Raw genomic sequence first — 14,349 nt, 5'->3', positions numbered from 1 at the left:
GGTTGTAATGAGGGGTGCAATAATGTCAATTGAGGTAATGATAATCACAGCCAGAAGAGGAGCAATGGTGACCACTGTAGCATCTAATCAGTGCAAGTGGTGGTCAGTGATGAACCCAGGGAGGTGGCCATAGTGATCACAACGTGAGGTTGGGATGGCCACAGTCGAAGCAGTAGTGATAGTAGTTTGGGCAGAAGGAGTGTTGATCATTGCAATTCTGATGACCAAGGGAGGAGGTGGGCAGTGATCTTACTGGTGTGGCAATTAGGTTTGTTGTGTTAGGGCAATTCGATTTTTTTGTGGGCGGCAACAATGACCACAGTTGAATGGGTCAATAAGTGTATAAGCAAGAGAAAAATAATGACCATAGTGCTGCAGCAGTAAAGGTCTCAGTGGAGAGGTGGGTGACGATCACTTTGTCTGATGGTGAGTGAGGTGAACACTGGGGAGGGTCAGTGAGTGAGGTCCACCATGGAGTGCCGTAAAAACCCCAGTGGGGGGGAGTGATGACCAAAGTTGGAGGCAGTGAACGACAGCAGAGCATCTTTGACAAGCTCTTGGGGGTGGGGGGATGTGGTAGCGGAGGCCACAGTAATAAGAGGAAAGACTGACCCAATTGAGACCAATCACGAACATAGACAGCCACAAGGGCAATTCACAAGTTGTACTTTGTAGTATGTTCACATACCACAAAATGCTACTCACAAACCGACTTGCAGAGACCTAACCTCTGCTGTCTTTTCTGAGCTGAGTTCTTTGTGCCTGTTGTGGAGGTCTCTGCACACATAGGTATACATTTTAATAATAAATGTGGGAGGAACGTGGGCGCGTGGAGGGAATATGGGGAATACGTGCGAATAAATAGGAGGGGATTATGGAGTGGTAAGACGGGGCTTAAACGGGTTAGGAGGGGCTTAGGGAGTGACATGCAAATAAAAACACCCGCCCACAAAAGAGTAAGCCTTTGCTATTCACAAACTACACATCTGTATTTCTTAAAAATAAATAAAACCCTTTTTTGAACTAGTAAAATTAATTAATTAAATGTTCAAAAAAATATAATAATTTAATATAGATTAAAATATCGTATTTATTTATAAAAACATTTAATCTAATGAGATACTATATTGTGACATTTTATTTTGTTAGTTGTAGTTACATAATTATTATTTTAGGTTAATTTACATTTATGTTTCACAATAGAAGATATTATTTAATCAATATTAAACTGTATTATTTTTCTCTATACTTTAATATAGGGAGATCTCCGCCCCGGTGGCAGAGAGCTCTGAACATGTGTGAAAAAGTATTTGTATTCACTTTACACTCGTAAGTCTTGTGCCGTCAGGTTCCACCCCTTGTTTAGCTGGAGTGTAAACATCCAAGTCTACCCCTAGTAGTAAATTAACACTCTGAAACAAATAGCAAAAAAAGTGTAAAGTTACTATTAGGTGCAGTAGCAAGTTTTGACGTAAGCAAATCGACACATGCAAGTTTACCTTTGTGAATAGGGCCCCAGTGTTAACCATTGTTAATGATGGTTCCAGTGAAGGGGAAGCGTGCTTACCACAGAGAGGGGCCACTGATAATCACGATGTGGTGGACTACAATGCTCACAGTCGGGGTAGCAGAGATGCCCACAACAAAGAGGCATTTACGGTCATACCTGAAGGGAAGGGAGGTTGATCATAGTGGAGAGTAATACTGATGCATGTCTGTCGGAGGCAAGTGTGATGTTAAACTTTTGGCTGTAATTACTTTTTTTAGGGTGTTTGGAGAAATAGCCCCGAGATTTAAAGAGAGACAATGAGGATTTTGACAGAGGTTGGCAAGTATTGACTGCAATATGGTGTAAAAATGGTTACATTGAGAGGGCAGAGATGACCATAGATATGGCATTATGACATTAGCAATCATAAAGACTTTGTGGCTGCGTAAGTAACAACCACAGTATTATGGTCACTGATAATCATACTGGGAAATGGCAAAAATGACCACAGGTGGAGGTAGGCATAGAGGGGCAGTGAGTCAATGAGGATCAGAGTGAAGCTTGAGAAGCAAAGACTGCTTTATTATTGTCAGTAAACTCAAATGGTGGAGTGCAATATCAATCTCAATGGCTGGCAGTAATGACCTCCATGGTTATGATAAGGGAAACCATGCTAAAAGAACAATTGATGGACAGAATGCTGAAAAAAGTCAAATATTCATCCCCAGTACAGAGATCTGGGCCAGGTTTTTTTTTAACACCGTGCCATTGCAGTTTAGGCCCAGCCATATGCAAGTCAGTCTTGACCCTTCTCCCCATGGGAACAGTCCAGCCCGAACTGCCAGGCCAGGTCCTCCCTGGACCAGAAACAATCATCCTAGGACCGGTTTCTGGCTATCAGCCGTCATCAGCCAGGATAGCTTGACTCCAGTGGCATGGTAAGCATGGGACCCACGGCTGGGCATATCCTCCCCACATAGGACGACGAATTGCAAAAAAGAACAATTAATGGACGGAATGCTGTACAATGTCAAACATTCGCCCCCAGTGCAGAGATCTGGGCCTAAATCCATCGTATTTTTTGCACACCATGCCATTCCAATTTCGACCCAGCCATATGCAAATCAGTCTTGACCCTGCTCCCAATGTGTGAATGTTTGATTTATTTCGCATTCTGTCCATCATTTGTGTGTTTTTTGATTTCTCTGCCTAAGTGCTCCGGATAATGCGCATACATGGATCCCGGGCTCACTTTCCCACTGGATTCAAGCTAGCCAGGCTGATGAGGGGTGATACCCTGAAACAGGTCCCAGGATGCTTGGTTCTGGTCTAGGGAGGACCTGGCTTGGCAGTTCGGGTTGGACTGTTTCCATCAGGAGTACGGTCAAGAGTGATTTGCATATGGCTGGGTCTAAACTGAGGTGGCATGGTGAGCAAAAGAATAATGGATTTAACCCAGATCTCTTGACTGGGCGTGAATGTTTGATTTCTTCTGCTTTCCGTCCATCATTTGTGTGTTTTTTGCTAAGGGTAAAAATGCTGGCACTAGGTTGGCAAAGTAATGACTGCTGCAGTGGAAGTAGTGGTGTTTACATTGAGAGGAATGGTGTTGCAGGTGGAGGCCAGTGATCATTTGAAAGGAAGGCAAGGATTAATATAGCACTGGGGCAGCAATGACCAATGTTACGGGTTGGTGGAAACGGGAGCTTGCAATAAACAGGATGATGAAGGAGACAAATGACAACCAGCAGTGGGGCCAGTAATGGCCAAATTGGGGGAAATGGTGACCTCCAGTGAAGGCAATCATTTTAATACATTGGAAGAAGGAGCAATGAAAAAAGAAGCCGTACTTATTCGCCATGTGAAGAAGTACCAAAACTAAGGCAGCAAACATTATTCAAAAATGAATGCAAAGATTAGGGCTCTCAAATATTAAACGGTTTAATCACTAACAATTCAGTGCCCTCTTACCACTAATATAGCGTAGTAAATATTTACAATGTTTAAGAATATACATGCTAGTGCCATATTAAAATATCCTATTTGCACATCATCACCCCCTCTACAAAATGAATAATTGGCAGTTCTTTTGTGAGAATCCATTAACCTGATAACGTAGCTCATTGGTAAAAGGGTGCAGTATCTTTTACGTATTTGTGCCAAGTAAAGGTTAAACTAAGTATTTTCTATAAAGTGGTCAGGTAAGGAAGGGCAAAGAAATTAGAGAAAGGGCGTAGACTATAATAGAGTGAACCTTAAAAAAGGCAGCTTTTTCCAGTAGAATTCCTCAAACTACACCAAGGCTCACAACTGACAATAGTCAACAATAATTATTCTGCTTAGCAAATATGGATTTAATAAATACATTTAAAGTCGCTAATGACTTAAAATTCTCACGCCTTGTGAATGAACCCTGAATTAACAATCAATATGATTATTCCCTTTATTAGCTGATCAAATGTGGAATAGAATAGACATTCCGACTTACAAGACTGCAAAGGACACATCCCCTAAATCAAATACTTCATATAGGATGTTCCCGACCTGCCCCCTATAAAACTTTAAACGTATATCTGAATGATATACTTTACCTTATTATTTTTTCAGCAATCATATGAGAAAAAATTTCTGTGTTTGTATTTTGCAATTTAGAGACTGCATGCTAGATGTTAACATTTATAACAGTAACAGGTAATTATTTTCTATTGTTGACAAAATTATTCATAGTCATCGCTGATTTCTATTTCTCTGATTTCAAATTGTGGAAAGCTAATGTGCAGCTCACACCACTGTTTGTAACTATGACTTGAATTGTTCTCATCCTTAAACTCCACTACGAACATTTTTATTTTTAGGTAAGGCAGGTCCAGTCCGTGGTGGACCATGATAGTTCCCCATTGGTGTGAACATGTTTTACAGATGATTTCACCATTTGTTTCATAGTTTGACAGTTTTTCTCTCTTTCTATGTACCTATGTTTGAACTCTGGGTTGGCAATAACATGGTGCATGTTTTCAATCACCTTGATTTTTTCTTCTGTGCACACCAACACATTACAGTGTTGGTAAATAAAATATCCCAATGAAGGATTTCCTTGATATTTCGTGCAGTTCTTTTTCTTCATTTTAATTTTTTTCACTGAATGATTGCACCTGAAACTCATGGATCACATGACTGTAGTCTTCGGAGCATTAATAGTAATGGGGTGACCCAGTATCCCTCGGAACCTGAGAAATCTAGTAGTATGCAACAACAATTGGTTCTGTGGGGAGTTATATTTCGTTAAAAAGAGCACAAGTTCATTCACAAATACTTTATGTAGGTCTGGTAACTCAATCACGCATGATGCAGACTAGTAGTCTTCGGAGGACATTTTTTGAACATTTTGAATTGCTGTGTGCATCATTTTTTCACGAGATGCATTAACAACTTCCCGTTGTTGAACTCCAGATCCATTTGAGGCTAACAGAACATAGGTGCTGCCATCAGCTCGGGCTCGACCTCGGGTCTGCATCATCCCGATTTCAATAGTCACAGTTTCATAGCGGATAACAATATTACACTCCTTAATGTCCAGACCTTCATCTGCCACATTAGTAGCAACAAGGAGGTTTACTTTGCCAACGTGAAACTTGTGGATTACTTCTTTTTGTTCATTTCTAGTCATGGGTTTGACTTCACTAGTGCTTCCTGCTCCAATAAGGTAGCCCGCCTTCACTCTTACTTCTAAACATTTTTTATTCTTGTTTATCCACTGTAACAAGGTGAAAGTACTCTCCTGAGTCTTTGTGATGATAATTCCCCTGGCTTCTTCATTCTTTGTAAATTACTCCATAATAATTTGTCTCTGTTTTGGGAGCTTTTCATTTTTATAATCTGATTTTACAGCTACAGTTACAAGCTCTTTCTCATTCTTGTAAAATAATTCAATCCGTCTTCTCCTTTTGCACTGGCCACTGCTCATAGGTTTGGGTCCCAATCTCTGAAGTTGGAGCAATGCCGGAATAGTGCTGGATCTTTGTCATTATTACAGTGAATTTATCTCTAAATGGATTTTCTTGTCTTTCTCCTGGAGTCTCAACCTTTTTATAAGGTTCCTTTACTTTATTTTTCAGTTGAGCCGAATGCTCTATCACGGTCATAATTCTGTTGGCATCAAGAGTTGCACAGATTTTCAGAATATGTTGTTGAGCTTCTTGCGTGGTTGCGAGATCTCCGACACCCAGTGATGTAGTGAGTCCCAGGATTTGAGGAAGGCATTCTAGTGGACTGTTTTCTTTGCTTAGTTTCTTATTTTCCCTCTTATGTTTGATGTATTGTGTGATATCATTGTAGACCTCTCCCTTCTGGGCGTGGTGACATTCATCAATTATTACTAAGGAAAAGTCTGATAACTCCACTCCTTTTTCACCTGTGCCTGTTTTGCTTAGCGAGTTCTCAAGTGTCTGTGCTGTGCAGATAATTATGTCGTTTTTAGAAACAACTTCAGGAAATGAGATCTTGTGCTGGGATTTACCACTTACCTTAGTAACGCTGTACCACTGCTTCAGGTATGGAGAGAACTCTTTGCTGTAGCGCTGTTCAGCGAGCGGTACACTATTTACAAGTACAATCACTTTTCCAGGCATTTGATTTCTTTTCCTTGTGTCCAGATGCTCTTTGGTTATGTAAACTGCCACTCTGGTTTTTCCGCTACCTGTAGGCAGGCAAATTATAACATTTCCCCCTTGCAAAGGAGGCCCTGCAACCTCCATTTCATAATCCCGAAGTTTTATAGTGAAGTCAGGCGAGGCGATACTCTTATTTGCTCTTTCCTCTAGATCAGAGTCACTCTCATCATCTTGTTCAAGGCTTCCATTCATAGTGCTTACACTTGTTTCTACCAAACTGGTTTCGCAGTCTGAAAGTACTCCAGAGCCTTCACCGGAGCTCTCCAAAGATATGTTGCCGTTGGTTTCCATTTGAGCATGTTCTAGTTTTATTTTATTGATGTTCTTTTTTCCAGTCCCTTCCCTAGTTTCATCTGTGTATCCACTTAGTTCGTTAGCAAGATCCACCAGGCCAGTGTCTCGGAGAACTTCCAAAAATTGAGAAAACCAGTCACGCTTTAGCACTATTCTGCTCAGCAGCTCCCTTGCACTTTCTCTTGTTCCACACTTCATAAATGTTGCCCTTATGTGTTCATAGTCATCTTGGCTGCAGAGTCTACACTGAAGGCAGCGTTCAACTTGTTCCATTGACAGCCGGTCTATGATGCTGGGGCTCAGGATTGTCAACAGGTACTCGAAAGTGTCGTTCTGAGCTTCCAAAGAAGGCGAAGGGAGCTTATTAGGGTGCAAGTACTGGAGGGCCCCGGTGCACCCTGAGGTTCTCAAGGCGGTGACAAACGCGGGGAACCAGCTCTGCGGCTGCGGCACTTCCACGATTCTCTGGAGGAGGAGATCGGCGGCCTCCATTCTACCCTTCTTCCGTTCTGTGTCTTTTATTTGCTCCTTTACGTCTTTACCCAAAAAGAACAAATAATCCAGCAGCGGTCCCGCCAGAATCATCTTTTTCAGCCGAGGGCGGAAGCAGTGAAGCAAGCCCAGGTTTACCGCATAGTCCTCATCTGAGGCTGCCATACCGCCGCTCTGCCAGGGAGTTGTGCACCTCTGTGCCTACCTGCGGATGAAGGTGTTCTCTTCCGGTTGCAGAGCTGAAGATGCCTTCAGGGTTATGGCGTTCTGCTGCCCAGACGAAGCCGCCTGCGGTGTTTTGGTATTCCAGCTACTCTGCGGAGAGGGTATTCTGGCTGCAGAGCCGGTGTTATGGGGACAGAACAGGAGCTGCTCTCAGGGTCGAGGTATTCTGCCGCTAACCACCGCTTTCAGTGAAGGTATTCTTGCCGTATAATAGGCTCCGCCTTCGGGGTGAAGGGCGAGGGTATCCCCGTTGCAGAGCTGGTGACGCAGGTACTCTGGTTGCTGTAATGTCGGGCCCCGGGCCTATCAATGAAACACTCGTGGACACAGGTGTGCTAGTGGTGGTCAGTGTAATGCCTGCCACGCCCAGAGCCCTGGGCTTTTTATTAACATTTGTGCGTGCCGTCCGAGGGGACGTCGGGCTCACCCAACTCCGGCTACGCTAGGGGGGGGGGGGGTGTGACCCTAACACACGCGCGCGGACCCTCGGGCAATGGTTCGGTCCGTTGCGCAACATTACAGTTGCAGGTCTGCCTATAGCGATGGTATTGTGGCTCCGGAGCTGCAAGGGTTTCTGCTGCAAAGCTCGGGGCGCCGCTTCATTTGACCTCAGAGTTTGGGCTACTCTGCCTCCTCAGCTTGGAAGGAGTTTCAGGGTATTTTATCCCGGATGCAGTAGGAGTAATGTGTGAAGTTTCGGGCTGCAGTCGAAGCCGAGGTCGCTGCTGCTCACTGGTCCGCTTTCATGTAGTCGCGCGGTCCGCACATTTAGTTTCGTTTCTCCGCTTTGGTTCCTATTTCGAAAGCGTAAGTAAGAGAAGGGAATTTGTGAGTCACCCGGGTTGGCCCCGCCCGCTCAGCTCTGTTCGGTACTTTCGTCGGCGTTATGTTGCAGAAATTATAATACAGGGCCCTAGCTGGCTGTAAGTAACATGTGCGGGTCCGCTGACTTGTGCGATGCCAGCAGGGCCAAAAAAGTAAAGCACTGACTGAGCAGCATTGAGGCAAATGTAATGTAGCAGAGCACAGCAGTCCACCACTGCTAGAAACCACTCCAGCTGAGCGCCAGCATTTCCCATCAGTGGGTAAGTAGCAGACAGTCCAGAAGGGGCATACACTGGTTAGTTAGTTAGACAGTTATGTTTCTTTGGAGAGGTGTAATTTTGTATTTACCTTTGAAAATAAGAGTTTGGATTTAATGATCAGCCTTGTGGGGAACTTTATATATGAATGTATATGCTTTATTTAGCTCTTAAAAAAGTGTCACTCATAGTTGTTGAATGTCACTCATAATTACACTGTAATTATGAAAATGTCACACATAAGCAATCTAAAACCTTGGCAGCTATGCAGAATTAATGTGGAAGCGTTCGGTTCAATTTAAAAAAATAATTTATAATGCACCACTAGTTACATCACTACGCAGCGAGAGCATGGCTGCTGCCTTCGCAGTTTGAATGCACATGTTTAAAGACTATAAATATATTAATTTTATGTTGTAAAACTGCATTTTTGATTGTGAACACCATTTTCAGGAGGGGGTGTAAAATAAATAGTGTTGTCATAATAGGCAAACCAAGAAATAGGAAGAGCCGACCAAAGTCAACGGTCTGGCTTGTCTCTAGGGTGGGCCATCTAGCCAGCATTTTATTGGAATTGTCAAGAAGTTATGTCAAGGTTAAAATCATAAAAAATTCTGTGTTTTTCTCATTTTAACTGTAAGTTTAACACAGTTAAACTCCAGAGTATGAACAAATGGCTCTATTTTTTCTTGAGAAAGGTGTCCACACTAGCCAGTGCATAAGCTGAGCTGCAGATCATCCATCAAACACAGACGTGACACATTTCCCAAGTCCCACAATGCGAAGAAAAAAAAAACAGGAACATACTAGCTAAGCAAACACAACAAGATGCTCCCTGGACCAGAAACAAGCAATCTTTGGACCGGTTTCGGGATATCACCCCTCATGGTAGTTTGAATCCAGTGGCACAGTGAGCGTGAGACCCATGTCTAGGCATACCTATCGCCACTAAGAGGGAACACAGCAAACACAACAAGATGACGGACGGAGCGCTGAAACATTTCAACCACTCACCCCGCCAAAAGATCTGGGTTGAATCCATCGTTCTTTTGTTCACTATGCCACACCAGTTTGGACCCAGCCTTATGCAAATCCATCTTGGCCCTGCTCCATATGGGAACAGTCCAGCCCAAGCTGCCAGGCCAGGTCTTCCCTGGCCCAGAAACAACCATTCTCGGACCGGTTTCGGGATATCACTCATCATCAGCCTGGCTAGCTTGAATCCAGTAGCACAATGAGCAACGGACCCACGTCTAGGGATACCCTTGGAGCGAACATAGCAAACACAACAAAATTATGGACAGAGTGCTGAAACTTTCCACCATTCACCCACAGTCAAAAGATCTGGGTTGAATCCATTGTTCTTTTGCTCACTATATCACCCCAGTTTGGACCAAGCTATATGCAAATCAGTCTTGACCCTGCTCCTCATAGGAACAGTCCAGCCCGAACTGCGAGGCCAGGTCCTCCCTGGAACAGAAGCAAGCACCCTGGGACCAACTAAGCACCCGTGGACCTGGGAATCTTGGCAGCTATGCAAACGTCTATAAAAAACATGATAAAAACTCCTTAAAATCCAAAAAGCTCAAACCCCCCCAACATGTGGATGAGCTTCACCCCTGCACACCAGAGTAGATCACTGCACAGAGTGCCATCTATCAAAAGTGATGGCTTCCAAACCCGAAGTTAAAAACGCTCATGAACCCCCAACTCTCCTTCCTGCCAAAGACGCCACGAGTGAACCCAGTGCATTAAATGGGAAAAAATGAGCTACAGCTGTGGCAAATGGGCAGGGTAAGGGTCGGGCTAAGGGCAAGACATGATGATACCTAATTAATTCTATACCAAATGCAGCACATACCAAAACACATGAAAAATGCGTTAAGTTAATAAAACAGGTTAGTTTGTTACATAAAATGAAAACCAAACTCAGCAATATTTTAACATTTCCTTGTTTTGTAATATTTGCTTCTTCTTAATGCCTTACTGTAATTTGTTGTTGTTTGGCACAATTCTATATATTTTCAAGCATGCACACACTCAGAAAAAACTAGCAGACCTGTACACACAGCATTCTACACATTTTCTTTAAAATATCTCCTGAGAGTGTCCTGATTCTCTCCCTCTTTCTCTCACTGTTATCTCACACAAAAACATGCACACACAAGACACAAACATAAGCAGAAACTCGCACAAAAGTCTCAGGTGGGATTAAGGCCATTTTAAACTCCTTTCCTATCATGGCATTCTGAATTGCCACTGTCAGCTGGCTGCCTCGATTCCTGTATTTGCACTGATTTACACAATAGTGTGAATGTGGAATGTGATTAACAGCACAGGGCTCTAATGGACCCTCCTCTGCCAAACACAGCGTGATATTGAAGACCCGGACATTATGCAAATTGCCCACGCAGAATAGTTGAGTGTGGCTCAGCTCAGAGCTATTGTCTGTCAGAGACCGGTTACAATCCTGACAGCCTAGTGCTCACCAGTGCTAGCAAACAATAAGCCTACCATTCATGATTACCGGTGTACTCTTTGCAATAGAGAAGTGCCGGTACTCAGAGTGATAAAAATAAGAGGTGCCGATACTCATACATGTCAGTAGCGTCCGATTTAAAGCACTGAGTGAATCTTAAGACAAGCCAGTTGCTCAGTTCTCTCCTCATTATATAACCAAATGACAGTGCCTTGTGCAGGGCTTTAAGTGAGTCAGGAACTTCTTGGCCTCCTACCTAGGAATTAAAAACAGACATTGAAATGGGTCTCTATCGGGCCCTACATTATTGTCCCTAACTCTACTGGTAAAAACACTGATCGATTTCTGAACAATGAATATAAAAAAGGTTAAGGTAATCCATGCCAGTGATGCAATGCCCATTTATATTTCACATTTTTTAGGTCTCGCCTGACCCAGCACATGCGCTGGTCTGGCGAGACTTATTGATAGGGCTCCAAAAAGTGCTACCAGGCCAGCCTAGAGTTACAGTGCATGTGCGCGGGCGCGCGCAGCGCTTGACCGCGATTGCTTTCACTTTCGCGGCTTCACGGCCGCTTTGATGTTTGATCGTGATCACTTTCATGGCCACACGGCCGGCTGCTTGGCATAACCAATAGGTCTCGCTTTTGGGACCTTATAAGTGTTTAGTTATGCAACTGTTGCATGGCAAAACTCTTATAAGGGCCCAAAGGCGAGACCTATTGGCTATGCCAATGCTTGTTTTAGTCTTGCAGTCCCTAAGAATGTTTACTACCACCATTATGGTGTTTTTGTGTTTTTTTCGTGTGATAAATCACTCTTGTATAGTGCATACATTGAACTGAATCGCCTCCAAATGTTTAGTAATAGGCACGATTGAGATTTTTGAAGTGGAGCCTGAATGTAAGTTTTTCACAATTCCGGTCTGTGGTCAGAAAGGTGTTCATAGTACATGGTCATCCAACCCTTGGCTGCTCTGCAGAGCACACACAGCAATGGTCATGTATTCCAACTGGAGTTGTGATTCTGTGCAAATGTGTGGGAAGGAGGTACACGGTTGTCAAAATAATGACTGTGCGAGAAGTAAAAGAAAATGCTGTGCGTGCAGCTGAGTGGGTGCGTTGTGTGTTTTGGAGTTATGAAGGGAAGGAGATGGTAATGAGAGCATTCAGGAGAGAGTTAAAAGAGGGTGCTGAAGAAGAAAGAGATGAGGTGTAAGATATGACGGGTGGAGGAGATGTGGAAAGCAAAAAGAGCACACAATAAGAGTAATTGAGACTCTGAAGACTACTAACCTTTCCAGTCCTCAGTAATGTTTAATTCAGTGTCTCAATTTCAGAATTGAAATATTTTCAATAATAATTATTTACAACAGAATGATTGTTGTTACTCGTTAATTTTAAGTATCTAACAACCAATGAGAAAGCCAACAGTCTTGCCTGGTTTTAGGTGTATGCCATCTGTTGTGTTATATATTGCAATTCAATAACAAAAAGTACGCAGAGGCACCAAAATACCAGTTAGGTGGCACACTATTAAAATCACAGAAATTTAGTTTTTGTTTAAACCACGCCCTTAATTGCATAGGCCACACCCCTTTTAGAAACCCTTCCACACTTTTTTCGTGTTTATTTTTCTAGAGCTAAATCAATTACCCTTATCACACCTTAAATCCCTTTAACACAATTATTGTTTCAAGAAATTGTTATGCTGCTTTCATAGCTTCCCTCACTTAAAAAGAATTACTCCTGATGACAGACTCAACACCTCAGTGAAGGCAATTAAACAAATTAGCAAATCAGTACGCCTCAGAGACCCCCTTGTTATTTGTCTTCACTGAACTAGAAGTGAAGAGTTCTGCTGAAGGAAACTGCAAAGAGCTCACATTTTGCTTTATTACGATCAGTCAGTCTAAAAGATCCCCTCCCCTCGTCTCAGGTGAGAGTACTAGGCAGACAGCACATTAAGTTTTGTTTTATTTTTTAGATTGAGGGTCCAAGAAAAACTCGAGTTGAGCCAGAGCCGGTCACCTGGATTGAGCAAGGCTCGAGCTTTCATTGGGTCACTCACTACTAGGTGTTATAATGCTTATCCATGCTTATCTCATACTGTATAACAATTAATATTGCTAGAATCGCAAAGTCACTGACTTAGTGCAGTGAGTGTGTCAAAACCAGTTATTCTTGTTTATGAAGCCAACAGACTGAGAACTTTGGCAGCTGTAGCCATTACGCAACAAGCTCGTGGTGGGTGGTCCTTTTATTGAAAACCGAAATATGAGCCACACAACACGTTTTTAGAAAGCCCCTGTGCACAAGCACGCCTGGCTTTATCCCCCCTGCCATACAGGACACGAGCTGGCTGTTTTTATTTTTCCATCGGTTTTTGTGTGCTAACTGCTCCGGGCTGAGGCGATTCTGTGTTATAGTTGCTGTTTATTTTGCTCTTCGGCCCACAAAGCTTTTGGGCTTCGGAGCCGATACGCTTATACTCTTATTTGAGCGTTTTTAAACGTGTTGGGCATATTCCTGAAGTACAGCCAGTCATTAAGCAGGGCCGCTAAAGTTGAAATGATCATTTATAGCAAAAATTACCCGATGCACAGCCCCACATTCTGTCGGAATACCCCTGTCCTCCCCGTGTTGCAGGCTGCAATATGGCGCTTTAGGTAAAACACACCTTTGAAAACAGCATATCACACAGGGCTTTAAATGGGCAGGGTCCTGCCGATGCTCACCACCGGCAGTTGGTAAAAGCAGGAGCCAAGACAGGTCCGTATCAGACTCTCTATTTTCGTCCTCAGTCTGAGAATAGAAAAAAATCTTAACTCTGCAGCAGTTCACTATTGTTGATGTAACTTATATTTTTTTGGGCGTTCTGTATTGCTAAACTGAACAACGACATCTTCATTTAATTTTTGGTAGACACGGAGGATTAAGTGATATGCCCAGAAACTTCATTTTATTTTTGGTAGGCACGGACGAGTTATACTCTTATTTGAGCGTTTTTAGACGTGTTGGGCATATTCCTGAAGTACAGCCAGTCATTAAGCAGGGCCGCTAAATTTGAAATTATCATTCATGGCAACGTTATTACCCGAGCTGATGCACATCTAGCGCCTTGTGCAGCCCACAGAGCTACGCTATTCTTAATGCCCCATATGTAGCCAGGTCTGGTAGTTCATTGGCTGAATGCAGCCACATCCGGAAAATGTTCGAATGTTCGAATCCCGGCAGGTTCAATCAGCCATCCATCCTTCTTAGGGTGATAAGATGCGTACCACTGCGTTGGGTAACAATAAATACCTGCTAGCCTATCGATAGCGCCAAGAGGCCTGCTTCCACAAATATGCACGTTATTACCCAAGCTGATGCACATCCAGCGCCTCGTGCAGCCCATAGAGGTATTATCACCTAATTAGGCATCCTTATTTGGGGCCACTAGCCAGTGATTTACAACAACCTCGACAGCAGCTAAACAGAAAACTCAAGGAGCTATTAACAAGTAGTAATTCATATGCTCGAATCACTGCTATGTAGAGAAGTAAAATGGCACCTCAGCAGGCGCGCAACCCAATGAGCTACCTTATCAGCAATATATGCATTCCAGTGTTTACGG

General features: G+C 43.2%; 1 protein-coding gene and 1 pseudogene across 1 annotated transcript in view; one reads left to right on the top strand and one right to left on the bottom strand.

The window, feature by feature from the left end:
• Positions 1–14,349, top strand: part of FBXO10 (F-box protein 10) — a 555,020-nt gene that overhangs the window by 500,024 nt on the left and 40,647 nt on the right. The gene's annotated exons all lie outside the window — the stretch shown is intronic.
• Positions 4,063–7,228, bottom strand: LOC146866439 (interferon-induced helicase C domain-containing protein 1-like; annotated as a pseudogene).

Source organism: Triturus cristatus, chromosome 2_1 (genome assembly GCF_964204655.1).
Source record: "Triturus cristatus chromosome 2_1, aTriCri1.1, whole genome shotgun sequence".
Lineage (NCBI taxonomy): Eukaryota > Metazoa > Chordata > Amphibia > Caudata > Salamandridae > Triturus > Triturus cristatus.
Note: the sequence above shows the minus strand (reverse complement) of the source record. Positions and strands in the feature narration are given on the sequence as shown.